This window comes from Rattus norvegicus, chromosome 2 (assembly GCF_036323735.1).
Source record: "Rattus norvegicus strain BN/NHsdMcwi chromosome 2, GRCr8, whole genome shotgun sequence".
Taxonomy (NCBI): Eukaryota; Metazoa; Chordata; class Mammalia; order Rodentia; family Muridae; genus Rattus; species Rattus norvegicus.
The window spans coordinates 238,212,892-238,218,891 of NC_086020.1; the positions used below are offsets into that span (position 1 = coordinate 238,212,892).

General features: G+C 44.0%; 1 long non-coding RNA gene across 2 annotated transcripts; it reads left to right on the forward strand.

Annotated features, from left to right (window-relative positions):
- The first annotated feature begins 1,687 nt into the window (after positions 1 to 1,687).
- Positions 1,688 to 3,484, forward strand: LOC120100966 (uncharacterized). 2 transcript variants are annotated; one of them, XR_005501396.2, is made up of 3 exons: positions 1,688 to 2,091; positions 2,799 to 2,929; positions 3,347 to 3,484. It is a non-coding gene; the product is annotated as an uncharacterized LOC120100966 (long non-coding RNA). The 2 variants fall into 2 exon arrangements; XR_010064494.1 differs by lacking the exon at positions 1,688 to 2,091 and adding an exon at positions 2,549 to 2,673.
- Positions 3,485 to 6,000: the final 2,516 nt, after the last annotated feature.

The window sequence follows — 6,000 nt, forward strand, 5'->3', positions numbered from 1 at the left end:
AGCCCTGGGTTTTTGTCATGTCAGGGTTTAATGGTTCTAAACTTAAGAGTAGAGGCGGAGCTGGAGGACATCCGGGAGGCAGAGGCTTGGTGACAACCGAACCAACCCCACCACCCCTAGTGTGGTGAGAAGACTGACATTTTGGAATTAGGCTGGTCAATATTCAGTGCAAGTAGAAAAGATTTTTGCTACTGTTAGGACAAAATGCCCAGATTTGGAGGGATCCCAGTAAGGCTTCACACATCTAAATGGCCAGAATCTAGACATAATGTTTCATTCATAGTAAGAACCTAAAGACTCAATTACAAATGAACAATCACCACTACAGCAAAACACCAACCAAGCGAGCCAACCAAACTCCGTTCTCAGAGGAAAGGGTGCATGTGTCTCCCCAAGGACAAGCCATCGCTCATTTCTCCGTGGTACTCAATGTACAAACATTTGGAGCCAATGCTTGCTAGTTAGATAAGTTTCCTCTCTAAGTTTAGCCTGAATCATAAGCAGTGTTCGTCTTTGTCTTCAAGTTTCTACTCCTGTGGAAAAACACCATGACCAAAAGCAGCATGGGGAAGAAAGGGTTCATTTGGCTTGCACTTCTACCTTGCAGTCCATTGAAAGGAAGTCAGGGTAAGACCCAGAGCCATGGTTCTGATTACTACTCCATCCTTGTCATGTTCTTTAGACCCTGAGATCACCTGCATAGGGGTAGCGCCACTTGTAATGCCCGCCCCGACATGGATCATCAGTGAAGAAAATGCCCATGGAGTTACAGCAGGAACACTGGCCAAGCTCAGTTGTTGTTCCCTCTTCTTAGATAAAGCCAGCTTGTGTCAAGTTGACAAGCAACAAAACAAAAACAACATGCTGTATGTCACCATGACACTAGCTAGAGTCAGCAGAGAGGTAGGAGCCTCACTGACGAAATGATTCCAAGAGATAAGGCTATAAGACACTTTCTCAATTAGTGATTGACAAGGCGGAACCAGCCCATGGTGGGTGAGGCCATCCCTGGGTTGACAGTCCTGGGTTCTATAAGGCAAACTATGCAAGCCATGAAAGGCAAGCCAGTAAGCAGCACTCCTCCATGGCTCATGTGTCAGCTCCTGCCTCCAGGTTCCAGCCCTGTTTAAGTTCCTGTCCTTTCTTCCTTCAATAATAAACAGCAACGTGGAAATGCAAGCCAAACAAACCCTTTCTCCACAACTTGCTTTCTGGCCATAGTATTTGGTCAGAGCAACAGAAACCCTAAGACCAGCCATAACAGCCTTGTATTTTTGTATACATGACTTTCTACTTCTTAAAAAATGATATTCCTGAAGTGATTATAATAACAATAATCAAGCACTGATTATACATTTTTATACCAATGTGATTTGGGGGGTGAGGTGATTCACGTGCTGAGATTTTCCATCATTGTAAAATAAACAAGCATGAGCTGACCATGAGGAACGTCTTCAAGGCTCCACTCTCCTTCCCTCGCTTGGTTGCGAAGGGCTTGAAGAATGTTTCTGCAGGAGTTTGCTATTCTAACAAATCTCTTAGATTTTCTAACAGCCTCACTTCCAACAACAAGGACTGTGCCACAGAGCAGCCTTTTAAGTGCCTGGGAAATACTTGAGGTCACACTTCCTGTGGTTGACTTCAGTTAGCCATCTGCCTTCACAAAGCATGGTGTTTGATTGCGATAACTGTGCGATATGGTATGATTTCGAGATAGGAGGCTCCCTGGATTCCTTTTGTTGCTGTAACACCAACACTTTCACAATTCTGAGATGACTCTGACAATTGAAGAAAATGGTTGGCGAAATTGCTGTTGGTGTGGGCAAGTACTGGAGTGACGAGGGACAGTCACTTTCTCACAGGCAGGGTGAGGGAACCCACCCAGGATAAATGGGGTTAGTAACTAATCAGGATACATTTAACAGTATACTAATCAGCAAACTGACAAGTTTGATAGCCAAGAAGACTGAGGTAATTTAGAAAAATATAACAGTGTGGGACCACTCGTATCCTAAGAAGGAAGGCAGCTGGTACCATTGTTTACCGGCATCTACCACAGGTTCGTGTGGACACATGAAGACTTGGAGCATGGTAAGCGTCTCATGGGACATAGACGTCGGTCTCCACACTTATCTGAACTGGAAACCCACTTTCTTAAACCCTCTTTTAGGGACTCAAAGCTCAGATCAGGGAAGGAACTCACCCCAGATAGCACTGTATGCTAGATCAATCATCCCATGATGAGTCTTTCTTCAAACCTGTGCTCTTCCTCACCATTCGGACTACTATTGATTGGCAGCTTTGCTCTTCTCAGTAGCATGGGCTAAAGAATAGACAATGCACAATCCTTGCCCCTGGAGAGGTACCGTTCACATGAGGAAAAACAAACAGCCAAGTAAAGCTAGAACTGAGGGGTTGCAAGGTGCTAACTAGGATGTACGCAATCGAAGGCTAGTTAGCTCTCCTGCTTGAACAGTTAAAGGCGGGTTGTTTTAAAAGATGCCTGTTACTCCAAATGCCCAGCTTCTAAGCTAGGCCTTCAAAGAGGGTTGTGTTTGCTGACCCCCACCAGAGACTTCAGCAACAGTTTCAAGGACAGTACTGTATCGTTCAAGGTGACATTAAGGGAATGTGGAGAAGCAGGATTTAAGACCAAACATTATCTGAGGCTGGGTAAGTTTGGAGGGTGGGTTTATATGGCCATTTGTTTGCTGGGGAAGAAGTACTATGTCTGGTTCAAAGACTTTTTTTTTTTGGTTGCCAAACTGAGATACTCAACTTTTTCCCACTATAAATAGGCTGTTGTCATCACATACTGTCACGAGTACACATCAGATTCCAGTAGGAATTCAAATGGCGCCGTTCAAGACACTTCTGAGATGGTGGCTCCCCTGTGGCCCGAGTTTGGCACTGATGAAGTGGGACAAAGGTGTGCCTTGGTCTCTTTGGTACTTCTAATTTACTGTCACAGCAGAGCCTTTCTTTGAAAATGTATATAAGCTTGTTACATTCAAGAGTAACTTATAGGCATGATACCCTTAAAATGTATAGATATTGTTCTTCATTCAAAATATCAAGGAAATAAAGGACAGGGTTTCTTTTCAATATTCTTACTTTCTCAAGTCAGTGTTTCCGTTACCCTTTAGCTCATGGGCATATGGCTAGAAACGCCATGTGCCAGTGAAAATTATATCATGACTGAATAATACACACCAGAAAATCCTTCTCCTTTAATGAAATAACTCACGTTTAAGAAGAGATAAAGATGCGATAATTGTGATAGTCAATAAATAAAATACTTATGCAACCTTACTAAGATGTTGTGAATATTTTTATATTGACACAGTCGTGATCTTACGAGACCAAGACACTGCCCACCGCACCAAGTGGACAACACATCATAATTTTAAGTCCTAGCAGAGCAAGTCTCCATTTCTCTTTCCATGGATGCTGGCACAAAAGCAGAAACTTCTTCAGGATCTACCCCAGGTGTATCTTATGGTGTTTGTGATGTATAGACTCTGGGGACTGGTCAGAGCAGAGGGTTATGATGGCTGGATGATCTTCATCATTAATTTTCACACTTCTGGGAACGTTGGTGAGGGTGTTCCCAAAGAAAAACACACACACACACACACACACACACACACACACACACACAGAGAGAGAGAGAGAGAGAGAGAGAGAGCGCTCTTCTAGTGAATGCTGATACACTACTGTTCATTTTGATATTCCCTTAAGTGTGTAACAGGTCCACCTGCAACACTGAATGGAGTGATGAACAACGCAAAGCCAGGGGAATGCGATGTCCTCATATCTGGTATTTGATAAACAAAACTGGTACCAGGAAATGGAGTTGTTGCTACAACCTTACATGTCCATTTGAGTTAGAAAAACTAGGGATAAGTTTGTGGGAAGAACTAGAAAACATGTGGACGTAAAGGTTAGAGGGGCTCTAGAAGGCTCTAAGCAGAGTTTGGTGGAGAACCAGAACTGGAGAGCGGAGAAAACTTCAGACAGGGAATGCCTGGCCAGAAGGTCTCGGAGTAAGAACTAAAATGGAATTGGATTAGTGGTCCTCGGGTTGTATAATGGCAACACATTTATCTGCATCTTGTCTGTGCCTTGAGTATCCCAGGCAGAGGCTGAGGTTAAAGGGGGTGCAGTAGTTAATCCATGAGAGGGCATTTCATTCCTGCTTAGCATCAATGCTCAACGCTGTTGTAATGCTACGGTTTACTACAAGAGCCACAGTGAGGACTGGGAGCAAATGCAGCACGAGTTAGTTGGAAATACTTCTAGTCTGCCCAGAAAGGGTGTGTGTTCAATGTTGAGATCAAAGAATTGTAGTTTGTTAGAGATTGGCCACTAAAAGGAAGTTGTCCTGGGCATAAGAACAAAGCTTTGAGGACATCTGATGAAAATGCAAGACTCCTTCCCATTTTATGGCCCCGTTGTAGGGTGCAGAAATGTAAATTCATCTGACAGACTTTTTTCTGGAGAAGAGAATTATCTCTAGGACATCCTATTTGTACTGTCTGTGTAGCGAACAGTTTCCCAAGATCCAGCCACTCAAAAGTCACAGCCCAAGAGACCTGGCCGCTTCTTGAGCTGGAGGCCAGCCCTGGTTTGGCAGGCGTGTGGAATGTAATGTTCTGGAATCCCAGAGCTTTCTGGAGAGTAGGAAGTGTGCGGCTGCCTTGAACTCCCTGGGGGCAGCCCCAGAGAGGGAAATGCATTAAACTATGAGAGTAAATCTGAAGCTGCAAGGGAGAGCCCAGGAAGCTTCCCAATGTCTGCCGTAAACATGAGCATCTCCAGGAAGAGCCGCAGGCAGTGAGGGGTACAAGCTCAAGGGATGTGCCATACACATGCCCTGACTGGCAAGACCTCGGGGCAGGGCGGTCCGAGCTCCACAGATCCCACATCCTTCTACCCTGAATAAGCCACAGACGCCATATTTGTCCTGCTGGGTTTTGGCTTTACTTTGGTTTCATTCATCTCTACTCTGCACATATCTTATTTTTTTTTTAAACTAAGAAGGTCTCTTGGGTAATTGTGTACTGTAATTCTTTCGTAATTGTGGAATTTTCAAGTTGTGTTCACAGGGGCTTACAGGAAAGGGGTGCAGCCCATCTCAGAGGAGACTTTGGGCTAACACTTTTGAACGGTGTTGGAACTGTTAAGAATAAGGGTCTTCTTTGCGTTTGACTAGGTGCATTTGGGTTATGGGAAGGCTGCGAGTCTCTGGGAACCAGAGGTGGAGTCCTGAGGTTAGATGTGGAGTACATGGTCCCCAGAGGCAAAGGTGACTGGTTCATTCGAGCTCTAACTTCGCCACTGAATTGATCCACTGATGGAGCCATAGTTTGATGACATGATTGGCAGGTGACTTGTTAAGGGGTGGGGCCTAGCGGAGGAAGTAGATCACGGAGTTAAACCTCCTCATGAGTTGACCTACTTTGCCGTTGGGCAACAATTCCCCACCATGGTGCTGTGTCTCACGTCATGGAGACTGTTGACTATGACTAAAACCTCTGAGATACATGAGCCCAGATAAACTCCTCTTCCTTTTAAGTTTGCATTTCTCAGGTATTTGACACACAAATAAAAGGCTGGCCAAGGACACTGTGGATAAATATAACCTATATGAATTCCACAACCCCCTTTTTTTTAAACCCTTACACCTCTCCTTCGATTTAGGAGAGAAAAGGCGCTTCAGACCCTGGCTAATGACTACAGCAATATATCTGTCACGCTGCTCTTTCCAAAAGACTCTAAACGTTCCTTATTTTTACACTCAGAAATGTACTCTAATTTTGTACTGCCTTTATTTTTATGACTTATTTTTAAGTCAAATTACGCTACTCCTTGCTCGTGTTTTAAAATAGCCTTTGGCTAAAAGTAATTTAACTCCGATTATAATAAATTAATGTTGATCTGTTTGCTTATGGGAAAAAAAAAAGCCTTAAAGCTAAGCGGGATTTCACGCTCTCTCCA